This window comes from Anopheles darlingi, chromosome 3 (genome assembly GCF_943734745.1).
Source record: "Anopheles darlingi chromosome 3, idAnoDarlMG_H_01, whole genome shotgun sequence".
In the NCBI taxonomy this organism is placed as follows: Eukaryota; Metazoa; Arthropoda; class Insecta; order Diptera; family Culicidae; genus Anopheles; species Anopheles darlingi.
In genome coordinates this window covers 53,499,542-53,520,518 of record NC_064875.1, presented here as the reverse complement: position 1 = coordinate 53,520,518, position 20,977 = coordinate 53,499,542, and the positions used below count along the sequence as shown (strand labels likewise).

Here is a 20,977-nt window from a genome sequence, read left to right as displayed (position 1 = left end):
CGAAAACAAATGCAAACATAGCTTTGCTCAAGATTTGTTGTACGCCGTACACTACCACCATCAGAAGCTTCTTTTGTTTTCGTTACGATAACGAAAAGTTTGCTGCTAGTGTAGAAACACGCCAAGTGTTTTCCCTTCATTTCTTCCCTATGAATACAAATCGAACAAACAAACTGCAAGCAAGTAGCAAAAGACAGAGCAGAAGAAGCACTAGAAATCAGTGAGTTACTACCTCGGTAGCTTATTGTTTTGATACATTATTCAACCCTACACCTTACCTGACCTTTCCTACTAGTGAGGCATACGTGCACATCGTGACTTTGTTGTTGTTGATATGCTGTTGATACGAGTTCTCTATGACTCTATCAGGTGCTCTATCTCCAACAACTCCTTCGTCCGTTCTCGAGGTCGGCTCGGCGTCGTGCTTATTGGAAAACACTTGAAACTCCAACGGCTCATAGGACGGCTCAATGCCTTGGTGGTGTACTTATCGACGTACTTTGTGTTTTATGAACCAACACTCTCTCCTCTCCATTCCATTCCATTCCATTCCATACGCCCGAGCGCTCTGTGTCGAGGAGGTGCTTGTGTACCGCCATGATGCCGACTTTCGACTTTGCTCCCCGCACCTTCTCGGCACCACTCTATTTGCGGCCGGGGCCACTCGAGAAGGCAGAAAGTTCCGGCTTCCGTTTCTTCGAACGGTCGGACGTTCATTATTGAAAGGCGAGTGAAGAGAACCTCATTGATACGAGGCAGCAACAATCTTTTGCCTTCCTTCTTTTTTTTTCCAACCGGTCTCTCCGCACGGCAGCGCATAAGAAGGGCTTCTGCTACTGCTTCGTTTGCATATGCCCTTATGTCCGGCTTCAAGATGTTTTTTGGTGCTGGCCTGTGTTCCCAGTGGTGAGGGAAAAGAAATTATGTGGAACACGGTTGCCCGGTATGATGATGATGATGATGATGATGGTGTTGAAATTGTTTGCAAACGCTCTACACACACAAACACATACAGACACAGAGACAAACAGTAGTCCAAGTGTAGTCGCCTCGAATGGAGCAAAACCAGGAAAAGTGGACCTTCGACAACGCAAGCGAGTCCATTCCGTGCCATTTGTTTCTCGACACTCCAATCGACCGACCGACCGACCGACCGTCGGATCCTAGACGCTCTGTAGGCAGGTCTGGAGGTCACTAATTGAGCAGCAAACCCCAAGGGTTGGTGCCCTCGAGTACTTTGTTTGCATCTGGCCGGGAGCCCCCCCCTCGGAGGGAAGGTCGAAGTTCGAACAAAGCATGGTTAATTGAACAATCGATCGATCGGCATGCCAGCGAGCACACACACACACACACACGCGCGCTCCTGACGTGTTGTCACGATGATCGTGTTGATCGAGATTGTCGAAATGTAGAATCGAGATTGTCGAAATGTAGAGGCACATCGAGATGCAAAGAAATGCACAGGTGCCCGAGTGCAGCAGCAGAGGGCTTTTCTTTTTGGATTTTTCCAAGCTTGCAACAAAGTTTTCTACCACTTCTGGTTCGCTCCAGTGCGCACTAGCGCAGCAGCTAGTCCGGCTCGATGTGCAGCCGAAGCCGTTAGTAGTGCAGCCGTCAGAGTCAAAGTCGGCTTCCTGGATTCGAAAGTTTATCGCAGGCTTCCTGGGGATTATGCTGTCCTTTTGGACCCCTCCCAAGGGGAAGGGAGAGAAGCACCCTGTTCTTTCTCACTCATGTCGCCGTCATGTGGGGGCTCCTGCTACGACTCTGCCCGGTTTGCTTGTGTCTCTTCGCAATGCAATGAAAACACGATACAGACAGGGATAAGCGGTGGATTGCCTATGCATTGCGATAGGCGGGGGCGGCCTTCTGCTGCTGCTTCCGGGGTTTTTGGAATGGAAAAATAGCAACACATTTTTCACTCGGCACACATATTATGTGCGCTGCACCTGCAGCATTTGCTTCTTAGTTGTTTTTTTTTTCTCCCGGAAACACACACACACGCGAGTGATGAGACCTATTGCACGAGGGGAAACGGCTGACTCAGAGCTGACTCGTTCCCCCGAAGGTATGGCGGACATTAGCGTCTGCATTTGCGGTGCCTGATGCGGTTTGCAGCACACCCACACACAAACACACGGCCACATAGAAAGAGGCCACATTGCACTCGAACTGCTCCACATTTTCATTTGAGGATTATATTATTTTTCATTTTCCGTGCAATGTTTCGATGCAGCTGCAGCAATCGAGCTGAAACAGCAGCAGCAGAAGCAGCAGCAACAGACATCTGACTTCGACCAAGAGTTCACGTAGCAGAGAGTTTGGAGGGGGGGGTTTGCAAGTGTCTACGTGGTAAACCACAAAAGAATACTACACTCCACAGCTATAGGTGTCCTCACACACACACACACACACTCCCGGGCGCGCTGCTGGTGGATGCGTCCTCTGCATATGACCCATCAGCAGCAGCAGCAGCAGCATGAGCAGTACTGGTACTTTTCAGCAGGAGCAAAACCGCAACCGAGTTGGGAATTGCTAGCATAACTTGGTTGCTGCTGAGCTTCAATGACGTCGGGTTGCACACACACACACATACACACACACGCGCACACAGACAGATACGACCCCGTATGAAGGGAGCGCACTAACGTTCTCGTCGGAAGCCGGAATTTCATATGGAAAACCCGAAGAAAATGAAATACCATTCCACTATATATAGTGTTCGAGTAGAGCGAGTGTACGCAGGAGAGCCACTCGAACGAAATAAGAGCCGGATCATCATTTGTTAATCGATGAGTGCAGGGTGCTGTATCCGTAGCAGCAGGAGCAGCAGCAACCGCATCCTTCCTGACGTCGACGCTTCGAAGAGCACAAAAGCTTATTACTGCAGCTGCAACGAGAACGATGAATGCAATTTAGCGGATGGATTTAATATTTTCCCGAATCCTTCGCTATTTCTCGTTCTCTTTCCCTCTTTCTCTCTCTCCCTCGGATCTTCTTGCCATCTTTTGCAGCCTTCTTGCTGGCAGCTCCTATTAAATGCGGCCATTGCCATTGTCTACGCTGTGCGGACCCGATCCCCCGGGAGACGCACCCGGGAGATGACGGGAACATTCTTGAATCCTCGAGAAAATTCCTGCCAGTTCCCAGTCCAGAAACGTTCCACAATTTCTGCTGCATTTCTGCCGGAATGCTCCAGTTTAGTTCCCTAAATTAAAAATGCTTCCCTGAATCCCCCTCCTCGGGGGGCTCTTTCTATGTCGATTTGCTGGAATGATCAAACGGCAACGGTAGTTAGCTTTTCCGAGAGAGAAAGAGAGAAAGAGGCTCCCTGTCTCTAGTAGGAAGATTCAAAGTTTGTACAAATCCAAAGCAAGTCATCTGAGGTTGGAACAGAACGGAGAGGAAGGGATCGAGTACATTGTTGCAACAATTCCTGGAAAGTGATTGTATAATTAAGTTTAGCTACTTGCTACTGCTGGAGTGTGGATGCATTCCGTGCAGTAGGAGCAGATCGAGAGCCGCTGCAGCAGCTGCAGCCCTGATCTGATTGATCCGGTTGGTCTGATATGCTGAATAAATGGCAATACATTTACCTTTCAAGTGGAAAAGAATGTTATCATTAGAGATTCTTCCAAGTGAAGTTGGCCAGAGCGAATCATACTCACTCATACTCATAAATGTTCGCCATTGCAATGCGAACAGAAGAAGATGTTCCGGTTTCATCATTGTGGTTTGAGGATTCAGATAAGAGCTGCTATTAGTCGTATCGTTTTTCAAAGAGTTGTGTAACATCACATGAGATTCTGTTTGATGACTTTCTCAGAAAAAAGAAGACAAAGTTAGTTGAGAAGACAAGTCTCTATGGCATTTCTGACTTATTGCAGAAGTAATTGGAGTAGCAGCAGAAATGTTACAAGTTCATTTGAACTTAAATCCTACAATACGGAACACACGTTTTCCCATACGTGGCCAACATCAATCACTGCGTAGTGCTGGAGGAGCGCTAACAAAGGTTCGAAAAAGTCGCACAGCAGCTTCAATAGCCAGCAGTTGCGTAACCTTAGCACTAAGTGACATCCGTCGAGCGGCTGAACTGGTTATCGTGAATTTCCTTAAACAATTCTTTTTACGCTAAACGCACTAAAGCCGCTGTAAAACTGTTTTATAACGAAAGATCGCACACGGCCCAGAAGCCAAATGTTTAAACGCTCATAGTACTCATTACTCTCCGAGAATTGCCGGCCCAAAATGGTGAACCGCGATGCGGCACCACCCCACCCCTCCAAAAAATGGTAAACAAGAAGTCCGTCCCCGTGTTGGTGGTTGCTCCAGAAATCATAAAAATGCTTCCTGCGCTTCATCAACGCCATTTCTCGAGGCGAACGGCGTCTCGCTTCGTCGTACGGCCGATGACGTGTTTGCATCCTTTGCAGCGAGAACATGTTTTACTCCGGTGGCAACCGCCTCCGGGCGTCCGTTCCGGAAGTGGTGCAACAACCGGTGGGCTGTATCCTGCGCTGTGCTGTCCGCCCTTGCTGTGTAGCGCTCGCACGCCTAGCGCTGACTGTAGGGTGTAGTTTGCTGCCCCAGAGAACGACAAACTGGCCTTCGTCGCCAGCGTCGCCATCGTCAGCAAACTCGATTACACGACTCTACCTCGTCGTCATCCCCTCCGTCCACCAGCGCATCGTGCAAACTTCATTTCCCGCGATGCTATGCGACGTTCTGCCGAAACCAGCACGGGACCACGGGGTTTCGCCATCCCGCTATTTTTTAGGGGGCTATACACGCTTGGTGTGAACTTTGTACGAACGCGAAAGCGCACGACACAATCGCGAGTCGCGTTTCCTAGTTTGGTCGCTTGGTGATGGTGCGTGAAACCTCACCACATGCAGTTCCAGGACGGATCGAGAACATTCGACTTTATCGTTGGCGTTACCAGCGTCTCGTGCGCGTGTGTGTGTGTGTGTGTGCCGTGGAGCACCAACACAACACGTTTAGTGCATTGTTGTACCGGATGGTTTATGGTGATGAAACTCCTGAAACACATCCACGCAGGAAGCTAAGCAGGAGGAGAGAAAAAAAGAAAACATAAAACACAATCCCTTTGACCCGTGACCCTATTTCTAAGGAAGGTAAAGGTGCTGCTGGTGCGTCACTGGCTGGACGTTCAACGCGGATAGGACCCTTGCGCCTTCGACTGGGCGCAATATTTATTGCAGCAAAACATTTCTCACACCCAGAACGGTCTGTGTTGGGAAGCCGTCTAATGGTTGCGCGTCTACGGGCGATGCTTCTGCGACTGACTTGGAAGGACGGATCACTCTCTGGCGAGTGCACCACTGGGGACGGGGACGACCTCAAGCTGGCGATGACGGTACTACATCATCGTCAGTTCAACGACGTTTTAGAATGTTTAGCAGAAGGCCGCGCAAATATATGAAACCCTCTCTTTTGTGTGGAGTGGTGGGGAAAGGAGAGGAAAGGGGGTGGTGGTTAGTCGCCTTCTCGGAGGCTCGCTTTCATCGCATTTGCTCCGGAGTAGCTCGCGCGCGAGCTAAGATGAAATGAAAACACGGACAAGCGAGAGAACAAATGCAAACATTAGACGGCAGGTCCGCGGGGTCGGGGTGATGTCTGCCTCGAACCCCATTTTCCCTGGACCTCATTCAGCATCCCTCCCCCGACTACTGCACCTCTCGGTCACTGGGGTTTCACGGGAAAAAGGTAAAATGGCACCCTTCTCGGTCCCGCCTAGCTTCGTATAACTAGTATTTCAGAGCATTAGCACCAGCGCCAAAACGCCGGGGTTGAAGATGAAAAAGGGAAAAAAGAGACTATGTGAGGAAGAGAGCGACAGGTTTGCCTGCCTTGTATGTGTGTGTGTGTGTTTTGTGGACGAATCCTCACTGATGTGGCTGAGAAACGCAGTGCCTGAACCGGTTCGCAATGAAACTTTGCAATAAGAGCGACTAGAGCAAGCGAGCAACCGAACAACGGAGACCCGCCCGAGTGTCAAAGGACACACACACACCAGCCATTCGGCATCGTTTTACCCGGTGCAAAACGAAGGATGATATGGCGGACAAGGGGACATGCTTCGGGGTACTACTACTTCAGCGCTCATCTCATCTCTTACTTGAAGCCGTCCTCTTAAAAGCCCCACCATTCTACGATGAATTGAGATTAACACTTAGCCGAAACAATGCGCCAACACACACACACACACACACGCACACACTTGGGTGGAACGTTTGCCAAAACGTAATCCACCGTATTAATTGAAATCCTCAAATGAACTTTGCGTTTCGCATAGTCGCCTGCTGAGTCGGAGTTTCACACACACACACATACACTACATAAACACACATCGTTTGCATTGCACGAAGGATCAACGTCACGGTGGTGGTGGTGGTGGTGTGCTGTCGAACAAGTGATTTCGTTTAAATGGAAACTGTCCTCGAGGCCCTCGAGGGGCTCCATGGAAACCATCGTGTTGCTTGGGGTTTCTTTTTCTCTGCTGTAAGGATAGCATCTTGAAACATGACTCCTTAGATCTGTCTCATGATGTATGCAGCGAGTACTTTGCGCGACACTTCATAAGCGGCTATGATTATCGCAATAAGAGCTCCTCTCTTACGATGGCCCCCCTTCCATCCCTTCGTTCACACTAGTTGCCCGGACCTCGAGCACACACACACACACACACAGCCAGGATTCATCTCACGTACTAACGCCTGTAAGCTCGAACGCATAATAATGTCCATGACACCGTACGCACGCACACACGCACACACGCACGCACGCACGCACGCACGGTATCAAGTCAAGTGAAGCGGCGACGGCTTCCACCAGCTTCCAATATTTATTGTAGTTTTATGTTAAATGTAGCGGCGACACCCTTGATTTATACCGTACACGCTCCGGGACGTTCGGATCGGTCGGTACGGGTACAAAACCCCCTCCGCGTGATGGCCTCATGATTGGTGGAAACCGCATCGCATCGCATCGCGAATGACTTCCGGGGCCGCGTGGTACCGGAGACGCATAATGACAACACGTTTTCGTACTTTGTGACAGATCATCAGCGGCTGATAAAGTCAAATTTTCTACAAATTGTGATTGGCCCCGCCCGGTCCGCCGGCCCGCCGGCCTGCCGGCCCCTGGAGCTCCCCGGGCTCTTGTATGATGGAGGGAACTGCCATAACTTTTATTGCCCGCGGTGCGATAAGACGAGTCATTTCACATGTCTCGCGCAGCACTTAATACCGTCACGCGTGCGCCGTCACTGAGCCACGGCATCAAACGCGTGGTGAAGGAGGGAGGTTTTATGCAAATACCGGGACCGGGAGCCTAATCTTGCCCCTCCACGGGTTCATAACTCATAACATAACTCATAACTCATCGCGCGCTCTCTCTCTCTCTGCCCTGTAGGTGGAAAAAAAATTGGAAAATCCTTCCGGATAAGGCACACGAACGCAGAAAGGCGTTCACCACGAACGCCACGTATCGGGTTTTGGGGGGGGGGGGGAGTGTAGCACACCAGTGAGATGGTGGTAGCTCAATAAATCACCATAAAATTGATACATCCGCCCGTCGGTCGTTGGTAGTCGGTGCTGCTGCTGCTGCTGCTGCTGGTTGGTTGGTTGGTTGGTGCGATCATCGACAACAGAGCAGCAACATGTTGTACAACCATTTTCACTAGTTTTCGGCCAACGATGAGAGGCGTGTGAGTGTGAGTGTGTGTGTGTGTGTGTGTGTGTGTGTATATATATTTAGGGGGCTGTTCCATCAGAACCGAACGGAACGATATGTAGATTTGTTTGATGGGATTTTGCATATGCATAGCTAATGTTGTGGCCGCCATACTGTGCGGCCGTAAATAATGAAGCAAACAGCGAATGAAAGAGAGCGAATGAGAAACAGATAGAGAGAGAGAATCATGAGGGAAAATTCTAAGAAAAGCCACCGATTCGCACATTCGCACGGCATCAAATGGTTTCCTCGAAACCAATCCGCGTCGATACGGATTAACGAACAGCCGTACACGTGACGTACACGCGTCTCCTCTGTGGTAGCCCTCGATCCTCGATCGTGGTTCATGGGATCTCGATGGTGAATCACTTGAAGTGATGCTTTATCCTCCGAGAGTTTCAAGACTCATACCCTATTCGTAAACATTTTTAATCCTCTGTGTGTTGGTGGAGGGAGAGGAATGCCTGAGGATATTATTGCAAGGCTAGACACAGTACACCTCAAGGAGGAAGGTATTTAATTCCTTTCATCCAACCGGGGCTCCAAAAAGGAGCAACATTGAATGCTTCGCTCCAGGTCTTTGTAGCAGGTTCTGGTGTTGGTGTAGGTGGGGTGTAATCAGGAATATAATAATATCAGAAGTTTACATCTTTGATGTGCCTGAAGCCCCTGCTTTCTGCTGCTGCTGCTGCTGCTGCTACTGATAAGCTTGTGGAGTCAACGCTAGGTCAACGCTTCTACATACTTGACTTGAACCCGGAACGGGATCGCGTGGTGGCAAAGTTGTGCTTGATGAGAAGTGGCTGCTGCTGTTGTTGCTGCTATTTTTGGTGGATGTCCTAGACTCGACTGGTGCCGGAAATCGTGCCGGACCGTTTGGCAGCAGGTGGCCAAAGGATGTTGTAAAAGTTCGTCCACGTCCCACGTTCACCGCAGGATGGAACAGAACGGAACGGGACGGTTGGTGGAGATTATTAAACTCAGGCAGCTGCACGGCCCCGGAAGCCTCCCCGGGGAGTGGTGGTCGAGTGGTCCTACCGAAGGGATGGTTCTGCGCCGGCCTTTTGCCGAGCACAAAACCGCATCCAGGATGCGGTGACAGCGCCATCGCCTTCATCATCCCCATTTGGGTGCGCCCGGTGAGTGCGTTGCGGAACGTTGCTTGCTCGTCCTTCATTTATAGCATGGCGGCCATTTTGGGAAGCCATCGGCCACGGCGACGAGGCCGGCGGTTGAATCTCTATTTTTGTTTAAGTTGTCACGAGCGCCCGGAGATGCAAAGGTGCAGACCCTTTGGTTGCAAATCACTGCCAAAGCGCTCGTCGTCGTCGTTGTCGCTGTTGTCGTTGTTGTCGTCGATGTTCCGGCGACATGCAACAGTCGCACGGCAAAATGGCACCGGGACAAAAATCCGTCGACCAGCACCGGGCACGGAAAGAGAAACGGGGTACAGGATTACGTGTCGATGAATGCCAACTATGCGTTTGTGTGTAAGGGGTCTGCCTGAGATAAAGAGAAGGAGACACGATGAGCCAGCATGTTTGATGTGCCTCTTGCCGTGAGGCCAATATGCGGCCACTATCTGGTAAAGGATTACACACCAAACTCCTTGTTTGTCTGTGTGTGTGTGCGTGTGTGTGTGTGGTTAGGTTACATTCCTTGGGCACGGGAATCGTCGTGCACAAATTGCTCGTTGGCCATTTAAGGCCGAGATTGGCTCACTCTGGCTGGCAACTGGTTGGATGATGAGCAGGTTTAAAGCTGGCCTGGCTGCTTCCTTCTTCTTTGCGGTACCTTCCTCCGACCATACTCATACAATAAAGGGGACGAGATGGAATTTCCGCTCCGTGGTACCGCATATTGTTGTTGGCAGCATATTGTGCCTCGGAGCAAGTTTAAGGCGTTCCGACTTCCCAAGGTCCGGATTGCGTTGGCCAGATCGCTTGAAGTTGCTTCAAAGGTGCCGAGCTAGGCACCGCAAGTCGGGCACTGCTTTCAGCACAATCAACAACCGAAACCAAAAACCAATTGCACAACACAGCAGCAGCAGGAAGTATAGGACAACGTCTTAATAATGCTTGTCGAGTGGACGCAAACATTGGTTGTACTTGAGTACCTGTCATGGCTGCCGGCCGGTCAGGACTAGCCAGCCCAGCGTAGGGCCCCAAAAAAGGGAAGCCAACACATTATGTTGCTCTGTTCGGAACACTCAAACACACATACACAGGCACACAATAGCGCTCGAGGACACACGGGAATGGAATGACGGTTGCAAAAACAGCATGGAACATGAATCTCTGAGGGCCCGTTGTGCCTTTTGTCGCTCCGTTGTTCCGCTCGGTGTTCCGAGTCCTGAGATGACAGCTGAGAGCTGCCATGTGTGTGTGTGTGACTAGATCGCACAGCGCTTTGGTTAGTATCAGCTAAAGCAAGCGCGGAACAACCCAATAGAATCAAAGCAACCAAATCAACCAACCATCATCATCGTCGTCCTGGAGCGCTACTACATAGAAGCCTGCTGTTGCTGCTGCTGCTTGGTGCTTCTATGCGTTACTGGGAAACATGGAACCTGCTATGTTGCCCGCATGGCTGCTGTCACATCAATCCCCCCAAGAAAAGGTCCACACAACAACAAAAAAAAAAAAATAACAGACCGGCAAATGGAACATACGATGGAGCGTAAAAACAACATGCGAGGATGCTGGTGGTGGTTGATGCTACTGCTGCTGCCGCTGCTGGAGATCCAAACACCAAAAAGTAAGAAAAAGAAATAAAGGGAAACACGAAAATAAAGAGCGTGGCATACAGCATAGGAAAGAGGGATCATCGAGACCATAGAGAGAGAGAGAGCCCGTATTATTTGCTCAAGACAGATAACTTTCTTCAATTTGCCGCTGAAGAAGCTTTCTAAGGGCTGCTTGTTCCGCCACCTATACCTACCCCCCCAGCCCTCATCCCACTTACGACCACCACCGTATCGAACACACACACACACGTTGACAACACACACGAACTAGAGTGCGGCAGGAAATGGGAACGAAACCGAAGAGAAGTTCACTTCTCAGCCCTGCAAAATCGATTTCGCAATCCGGCGACCTGGCCCCTTCTTTGCAGTGACTTCTTCGGTGGTGATGGTGATGGTGGTTCCTTCTTTTGCCGAAGGGCACACTGTTTACTTTACGATTCTCGCTGCGGTCCCTGTGGATGGGCCAGAGGGACTCAAGGACGACGCGAGGCAACCTTCCACGTACCGGAAGAGATGTCAAAATGGGCGTTGAAGTGGTTTTGGGCACACGTGTGCCTGCGTGTGTGTCTGCGTGTGTGTGTGTTTCGTCGTATTGTCGATCGCTGCAATTGTGTTTGCTCAGCGGAGGTAACAGAGCAGACGGTTTCGGGTGGTTTTTTTTTCTTAAAAGAAGCTGTCATAACATCAACTTTGGCACGACAAACGAGTAGCTTCATGGTGGGTTTTGGGTTCTGCAGAAGAGGATGCAGCTCCGTCGGATAGTCGGATGGATAGTTTTGAGTCAACTCGCAACAGTCATCGCCTGGCCATATTTGTTGTGTGCATTCCGGGACGTATTCGGGCACGTTTTATGCTCCACACTTTTCCTGCCCTCATCGCTTCTGCCAGATGTTGGCGAGTTTCGCTAAATCAAGTGTTGTATGAAGTGACGGTTTGAGGGTGAGTTTCGTTCACTGTTCACTGGACAAGGACAGAAGGATTTGAAGAACGAAAGAAGCAACGAGCAGGCGAGCGCAAAAAAGAATATGGCTCTCTCTTCCTGGTGTAAATGGTCTCTGAAGGCGCGATGTAATCTGAGTAAACTTCACTTTATGACACCGTCGAGCAGTGACACTTGATGGGAGTATGATGGCTGTACCGTTGTGGTTTTAGACATACTGTATTGTTTGCTATATTATTTATGCAACTGCAGAGGAGAATGTAAACTGAAGGAGATCTGGTACAGTTAGGCGAGATTTACATAAAATGGAGAAGTGAAGTAAAACCTAGACTTGTTTTGCAATACACTCTAGCTTCGGCACAGGTTCTGCTGATGTGGAATGTACTCCTGGAACACTCGAGTTCAGTAATTCGACAATCTGGTGTTCGAAATATAATCGGTAGCCATGGTCGACATGTTGTTCCTATCAGATGAGTCAGGTATATGTTCAGTAATGGGGTCTAAAATAATTAATATTGCCCTATGCTATATGAGGATGATAATAACTTCCAATATTGCTGCTACGCATCCCATGCTGCACATCAAGTTGAGCAATTCGATTCTAGTCAAACGAAAATAAAAATCAATTAGCTTTCAATTGCAATATTCCGTCCCAAGACAGCGCCATCTTCTTCTAATTGATTGTTTTTTTCTGGATTCTGGAAATTAATACCTTTTGTGTTGTTGATCCACCGAACAGGCCCGAACGTTATAAGGCATTTTCAATAACACGATCATACCCGGTCCGGTTTTAACTACGAGGTTTCGACCGTAGCGCACTATTTGAGGATTTCCTTCGCAGAAAGCCAACTCCATTTGGTGTCCACCAGCAGCAGTAGGAGCAGCAGCAGCAGCAGTCAGGGCTATGACCACGACGGGTGACATCAGAAGGAAGGAAAGAATTTCATTATTCTCAACTCGTGTTGAACCACGAAACGCAGGATGGTCCATTTGGCTGGTCGGCTGCAGAAAGCGTTTCCATCAAGAAAGTTTCACCCGTTCGGACCGTTGCTTCGGGTTGGGTTGGGAAAATTTTCCAGAAAAGTGGGTTGACTCCTTCACGACACCCATCGCTCAATCATCTTCCCTTTTGCACGTGCTTTTTGATGTTCCGGGGGCCCGAGCTGGGACACTGGCACTGGAAACATATTTCGAGAACGCCACTAAGTGATTAAAGGAAGAAAGGAAAAGTAGCACTCACGGTGCAAAGGGAAGAAGACGGGCGCGACAAGGCGTTAATGAAACTCAACTTGTAACTCAATTAAGCCCATCTCGAGTTCGATATGGAACCTCGGAAGTAGTCCAACGGTGGCTGTATTTTTGACCAGCTACAACACTGCCAGAATGGGATGCTCGGAATGGTTGTTCGGCCAGAAAACTGTCCAGCCTTCGCCCGAGTTCGTCGAAGATCACTTACATGCCATTTTTCTGAACAAACATATTTGACGCTGGAACGCCAGAACTAGTGGTTTCCCGGAAGTACTTCTTTTGCGCTCGAAAACCAACAAGGAAAAGGCACAAATTCGTAGCATGGTTTATGCTGTCGAGCGGTTCTTCCTCGAACTCGTCGTCGTCTTCTGTTGGTGTATCGTGTGTATCCAACGCTTACCAACGCTCCAACGTCATCAAACAACACCCAACGGCAGACGATTGGTCGAATTTCCACCACCACCGGAAAAGCGAACGAACGAACCAACGCGGTACAGTCACGGTTGCGGTGTCATTCGATCCATATGTATGCGATTTGCTCCCGGAATTTCCGGACACATTAAGATTCTCCAGAAGCCCAGAAGCTCAACGATGGCTCGCTGGCCAGCCAGCCTGCCAGCCTGCTGGCCTCGCAGGACGAAGAGACCGTGGCCAGGGCGAGGAAATTGTTGAATTTGTGTTGACATTTTCCCGTTTTTCTCGTTTCTGCGATTTCGCAATAATCTGTCCTTTCGTGAGAATCCCACGGAACGAAGGTCCGGCTTTTAGTGGGGAGGGGGAGGGAGGAACGAGGATGACAACGGGATGGTATCCTTTTACGCCCTCGCTTCTCTCTCTCGCGGTCGATGGTGAACGATATTACACAGGATGTTTGGGTTTGGGGTGGCCGGCAGGCAGTGGGGGCAAGCGAACGAGGCAAGCGAATCGGACGATGGCGAACGCCAAAGTTGTCCGCCAAACAAATCGTTAAGTAGGAAAAAGGGACACCCAGGGCACCAAGGCGGATCCCGGTTTTTGGCGAGTAGGGAATCGTAAACATCGTCAGATCGGCCACCGGCAGTGGCACCTCGCGGCAAATGGCACTTTGGGATGCCGGACGGTGGGTGGCCAAAAGCTGAGCCGTTCCTTTGGTGGCCATTTTACCAGCAGTTGTATCGATTTGATTCCGGGAAGTGCTGCTGTTGCTGTTTGTCTGTGTTTAGGAGTGTTAAGCATTATGTTTGATATGTTAGGAAATTACGATTTCCAATCATATTAACTGATAATAGAGAATGCTAGTAATCCCATGGAATAGAATCGCTTCATTTTGGAGGAGAATATTGCCCAAAAGTAGTTACCTTTATGATTGTGAGGTGCAAACGGAATTTGTTTTTGGTATATTTTACCTCTTCCAGATGTATTTTAGAACCTTTCTCGTGAATCTCGTGAATGTTGCAAACAATATCTGCAAAAGCACTTGTGAGAACGGCTTCAACTACTTAACAAAATCCTTTCCTATCATTAGTATTACCTCGAGTCGATTCGATAACAGACGCCGAGGCGTAAAACTCGTGACGGATCGCCTTTCATAAATATTTGCTGCTAACTCTGCCACTAATCTGTACAACAACAAAAAACATGCCAACAAAAAAAAACAAAACCTACGCAGGATATTTATGACCATCGGCCATCCACTCGAATGCCCCACAGTGTGCCACGGCGCCCGTTGTTGCCATAGTGCCAGCAGCGAGATGAAGAAGAGATTGGAAGGTATGAGATTACAGACGTGGAGGGTGGTGATGATCCTGATGGCCTGGCCTGGCCTGGCCCGGGTTTGGTTCGACCGAGCGTCGGATTGCGCCGGATATCAGATTAACGAATCGATTTCGCTTCCACTTTTCGGGACCAACGGCACAACTCTGTCAACACAAAAACGACAGAGTGACGGCAGCATTACCAGAGAGTAGCAGAGAATGATAATTCATTTTCCCTCCCATTTGGCGAACCGAAGGTTTGCTCAAGCGCGGTAATGTGGTGGAATGCAGTTGTTAAAAAGGTATTAGGAGCGTCAGCGCATTAGCGAGCAGACGGACCACACGGTGGTCCCTTCCCTGCCCTCGGTTACCTCTTGCGGTGTAGCTTAAACGCTGAGTAAGACAGCTTGAGCGACAGAGCAGCACCGAGGCGAGCATACGTTTGTCCGCAGGGCCGTTTATGCTGTAATGCTTTCGGTCTTTAAACCGTGTACCGGACCGACTGGCCGGTCAACTGGTCATTGGAACGTTTCGCGAGAAATTCAAACCTTCTCGTCGGTCACCGTGTGCCGTGTCTGTGAGGCATTAGAGCCGGTCCCTCGCTTGATCATGGCTCGTTAACGACATGTTCATCCTTCTCTCTCGCTCTCTCTTTCACGCTCTTCCCTCGAATAGCATTTCTTCTTTTTGTTATACACTGACTAGACTGCCAGAGCCCAACCAGCCAGCCAGCCAGCCAGCCAGTTGGCCAGTATGCACACCAGACCCTGGCCCTGGTCCTGGCCTGGCCATCATCATAATCTACCGAAGCAAAGCCGGCAAATGGGAAACTTACGTCGGTGTCGGTGGCGAACCGGACTGGGGCCAGGCATCGCATCGGGCGGCGCATCCTTGATTTATGGCCCCAAAAATGCTACCACCACCCCTCCTAGGGCGATGCTAGAGCATTAAGGTTTAACATAAATACCTAATGCTCCACCCACGCCCGTTCAACCCCCTCATCCCACTCCGGTTACAGGGCCCGAAACAATCTGCTCAAGAATATTACACTCTCCTCTCCGATACACAACAATGTTGCTCGAGGGTTTTCTCACTCCCTGATGCTGCTGCTGCCGTTGCTGCTGTTGCTGCCTGTTCCGGGATTCCTTCTGCCGGTGGTCCTGGTTTGGCCTGTGGTTTGTGGGTTGGCCGTGTTGTACCGTGTTGCGCCTTGCGGCCCTTCGGTTCCTGTTGTGGCTGCGGTGTTTGTGCGAATCGGCCAGCACCATCATCCACAAAGCACAAAAGCCCGTCGCTCGTGTCGTGTCCTGCTCCGAGCGGGCGGGGAGGCTGAAGCATTAGAAACACATTGGGGTGGGGGACGGTGGCGCATTAGGTTTCGTGCCAATGTTCTAAGCTCTAAGGAGGGGAGCAGGGAGCGGTCTAGAGCCGTGCGGTGGCGTTTGTCTCAACATAATCTCCGGTTCCTGCTCCGGTTGCGTCTCTCCTCTTGCGGCCACCACCAGCGCCAGCGCCACCGAAACTCATCATATCATCACACCACTAAAGGTGTGTTCGTGTGTTTGTGTGTCCTTCTTGTCCCCGGAGATAATGCCCAGGCCCAGGCTCCAGGCCCCGGCCCCGGGGGATGAAAAGAACAGCGCATTGTGTGCAGCGAACGCTAAGCTATCAAGTGCATTCCGACCGCCCGGTTTGGAGTGGGAATACATAGGGCCAACCGACCTTTGGGGGGATGGGGAAGCAGGGTGGCCGAGATAGATCGTTCCGGAGGGGCCCGAGATGGACGACGTTTCCACCGATAAGAACCGAAACCGGAACGAGCGTGTCCGAGGTGCTCGGTGCTCGGTGTTCGGTGCAGGCACATGCCGGTGCCTGTAGGTTGGTACGTCCACAAAGGACCCCAGCATCCCGCAGAAAGGGACACACCGGGTTTCCCCGGCCCCCTATCCCACCATAGTCCCTTTCCTGCCCACCCCTCGGGGCGTTCGACGATGATGTAATTAGTATGTGAGTGTCTTTCGAGCGAATAAATAAGCTCTCAGCCGCATTCATCCGTTATTTTTCGCTGACCTAAATCCTGTCACACCCCGCCGTCCCCGTCCTCCTTTTTCCTTTAACTCCCACCCCGTTCCTGGAAGCGAGCATCCAGTGTCATGGCCCTGGTGTGCTTACTGATTCCTGGAGCACCAGCAGCGAGCCAGCCAGCCAGCCATCGAGCTAGCCAGCGGCCGAAGCGACACGGAATGATGGAGAATTTGCGAGCAAAAGTTTGTCCCCCCCCCCTCGATCCCCCTTCTCCTTTGCTCCACTTTCACTCGAGCATCCTCTTCACTTCAACTTCCTTTCTTTCGTTTGTTCCCTTCTGCAACTCACGCCTCTCGACGTTACTTAGTGGCGGGTTCTCGGGGTGCTCTCTCTCTCTCTCTCTCTCTCTCTCTCTCTCTCTCTCTTTCTCTCTCTTTAGCTGGTGCCCGCTGAAGGGCAGGGTAGACACGGTGGTGTACAGGATGTTCGCTCAGTTTGATAACATTCCTGTATCTCTTTTCACCGCACGGACCCCTGGAAAGCGATGGTGGTGGTGATACTGTTGATGTTGCTAACGTTGATGGTGGTGCCGGCACTGATGGTGGCACTGATGGTCTCGCGCGCACAGTATGTACATGCAGCAGGACAGCAGCGACAGTGGGAAAGCGAGGTGTTAAACGAAGTGCCAAAGCTGAAAAAGCCGGATTAGGCCACACGCAAAAACCACATTTTGTTGCCGGAAAGAACAACCGTCATTGTGGAGCGGGTGAAGAAGGGGGGGAGAAGAGATGGCGATAAGGCGCCCGTATAGGCAAACGGGTGAGAAATGAGTCTCGCGGTTCCGTGATCTACACTATGAATGATCTTGAATGATAGTTTCAGGCCAGCGAATGAGGATTAGTCAGTGTGGACGCAGCCTGTGTGCGTGTGTTTCTGATCGTGCTTCATCCATTTGAATCCGATCGATATAAACGGAAAGCTTTGTGTGGGTTACTACGATTGCCACAGTAATCGTAGAGCTTTGCAAGAAATATTGCCGAAAGCGAAGTAGGCATGACCGGTGTGCTAAAAATCTACTCCATTGCAACGGTTTCAGTTTAGAATTGTCATATATCGGGATGAAATAAAATTACTATCGTGTTAAGAAACATCCTTTCATATGCAAGTTGCTCTTATCCAGGTCGGTTGGAAATTCGCCGTAAAGAACTGTCGCATGCACCGTTCGCCTTTATCCCGCCTTGGTGCATGGTTGGTAATTGCATTAGAGTCGACAAAACAAAATTGCTATCGAGGCCGTACGTCAGAAGTAAAATTATCAATTAGGTAATCTGACGCAGATAGGCGATATTATTGTGAGGTTTGTATGATTGTTAATTGCAAGGTAGATCTTGAGGAAAAAAATCAATTTTTTAAACTTAGTATTGTAAAAAGACAAAGAGGTCAATGGGGAATGAGAGCGAAATGTCTTTTCTCTCTGGTAATCACACTCTGGAACTTTAACTAATCTACTACTGTGGCCGCTAGAACGTCCCACAATTTTCTAGAAATAATCTTACAGTGTGGACACAGCGTTCGAACTTTGATCTCAGTTATCTCGAAGCATTCCGGCAACTTCTCAGGACGCTTGAGCTTTCAGGGTCTCCGCTCCGCTGGCATTGGTCGTACGCAATTTAATTTTCTACCATTTCCATCGTCTCGTCCACTCCCCGTCCATCAAGGATCGTCGGTATGGGTCTCATAATTAATAGGAAAAAGGGATCCTGCCATTTCCACCTTGCGTTTGGGACGCTCCGCAGCAGGATGTAGCGGTCGTGCTGGAAAAACTCATCAATCATAATATCGACGCGATGGGGAGCTGCTTTAAAAAATGCGATAAAGCAAAGGAAAAACAAAAAAAAAAAACAGGAAACGAACGGAATGGATATTGAAGAGACGCCCATGGAGGAGGGTCACTGCTAGGAAGATGTGCAAAGTTTTCCGTCCGTTCTTACTTAGCTCTCGACTCTTCCTTTAATTTACCAAAAACCGAAAACTTCGTCATCTCCAGTGGCCTCGCGCGCTGGAGCTGGAGATGAGGAGATGTTTGCTTAACGCCTTTGCTACGCCTTCTTTTACTTATTATTTCAACCCCCCTCCTGCCACGAGAAAGGGGAAAAAGAAAATATTGGGAAAACTGTTCCCGGAAGTGGCGTCATTTTCAACCGTCGTCCCGAGCTAGTCCGCAGTTCGTCGTCCCTTCGGTCGCACCACCGAGTGATCCTATCCCGGATTCAATCAATTTAGTCTTAATTACACCGTGCGGGGAAGGGTATTTTTGGGGAGCAAGGGAACAAGCGAGGGGTTCCCTTAAAAGCGGTCCGCTTAAAAGAAAACGGCCGCCTGGCGTCTACCTACCTGTGCCGTGATTGATATTTGAAATCGCAGTTGTTTACCTTTGGCAGCGCGCGCGCGCTCCCGCGAATTTCCCTTTTTTCCCTTTTGGCGCTTCAATCGTTGGGACGCGCATGTTGGGTTTTGTGAGATTCCCGCTTTTTTTTTCTCTCGTCCTCCTCTTCTTCGCCTCTCGGAGGCCGTTTCTTGGGAGGGGGGGAACGCTAAACCCTTGTCAAAGAAATAATTAGCGCCGCTTACGCACGAACCGTACGCGTCTGCGTTCGAAGTGAAGTGCAGGGCAGATGCCAAGCGGGCGTGATTGGCGTTTGATTACGCGTTCTTTTGCGTTCCTGCGGACCAAAATCACGGATCGCGTACGGATCGGATTCCGGAGTCATCCCACGGGGATCAATGAGAATCCAGTTTTAGGGATACCACGCTGGCAGCGGAATGTGGTTTGAATGGAGTGTGAGAGGCAAACAAACAAACAAAAAAACATGTATTCTATTGATACGTTGCTGGCAGCGTGAGCGTAAGCATAAAATTCCAAACAAACTGATTGCAGCTGGAGGAAAGGAAACGAAAGGTAATCTGTATTTCATTCCGGGACCGCATTCTAATCGATGCTGGAATACTTTCCCAATCACCGGTTCCGGTGGAATGTCGGTTTAATTGTAATGTACTACATTGCACTATGTTACCACGGGGTGTTCATTAATTTCGATTAAGTTTACAGCAATCGATAGAAAAAAGAGGGCACACACCTGACGATAGCATCGTGATTGAAAGGCTAATTAGGGCCAAAAAAATCATTTGAAAATGTTGGTTGTTGGTTAAGTAGCTTAAAAATATATATATGAAAAGTCCATTTGGACTTTATGATTTTAAAGTGCTTGTTAAAGAGTCGCACGCTTGGCACGCTTAAATGATTTAAAACTGGCGTTGGTTACGTCAGTGACAACGAACACTGTGAAATGGAATTTGAAATAAATTTCTTAGCGAGCCTGTATCAGATTCTGAAACTTTTTGCGACTTTTGGAGGATCTAGAGTTCGTAAATTGGATCCTCCTACCAGCAAAGATCGACCGAGCATCTGCTTTGTACTAAAGAGTAGATGCTGTAACGTTAGCTAAGAAGAAAATGTTTCCATCAAATCGTTGCTGATGATTGGAGAAATGAATTGAAAATGTGCTAAAAACGGGCTTAAACCATTTTCACAGTTCACAAAGGTGTTAAAATATACGCAAATTGGATGTTCTACTATACCACAACTACAGATTAGCACAACTGCTCAATCGGAGCTTTTAAAGAGTAAATTTTAATGAAAAAACGGATACATGTTGAGTGCAAAATGAATGCATTGAATGATATAACTGTTTAACAGCAACGATAAATAATAAGAAGCTTCTCGAATAGTAATCATCTGTGAACCACTAGCATTCGCTACCAGTTACGACCAACCGAAAAGTTCGCTTTATGCGTACCACACGAGAAGATTAACGCTATCCTTTTGATATGACATCATTATCAAAATTGAGCCAAATACTCTGCAATTGTTCAATTGATGTTGCGAGTCCATCGCTAGGATGAAAAGGGAATTTCTGCATAAAAGCTCATTCGCTGTAAACCTAAGTTTAAGCGGCAGCGGAAATGGGCAATTTGGATACTACTTTAAGTTGCCATTCGCTCCTAATCCCCAATTACGCAGCAAATCCCACGGGAATCATTCCACCGTTGCCATGGTTCCGATTCCATGCTAAGCTGAACCGCTTCATTCCGGCACGATTCAAAAGATGCTCCATGCCGTAACATGGAGTATGATTTGATTAAAGCCAGCTTTGCGTTCGCTGGTCGTGGCAACGCGTGCACACACACACACACACACGCGCAGTCAAGACACATGTTCTTCCATGGTTCCAACGCCCAGCTTAAGCACCATTCCGAACGGGTAATCCCGCTCATTACCATCCCCATTTGTCGCCATGTCGCATGGCAAGGGGGAGGGGGAGGGGTGGCACGAGGATGCGGATTAAAGCTTTTTCCGGCCGGCGAAGACATTAACAGGACGCGCGCGCGCGCGCCCAATAGGGCGACAGTACGGCGAGGAATGCGACCGCAGCACCGTCACCGTCACCGTCGTCGCATCGCAGATTC

At 49.4% G+C, this 20,977-nt stretch overlaps 1 protein-coding gene across 1 annotated transcript in view; it reads left to right on the top strand.

Moving 5' to 3' along the window:
* The window catches only part of LOC125954300 (glutamate receptor 1-like), a 77,049-nt gene that overhangs the window by 30,900 nt on the left and 25,172 nt on the right, over positions 1-20,977 (top strand). The gene's annotated exons all lie outside the window — the stretch shown is intronic.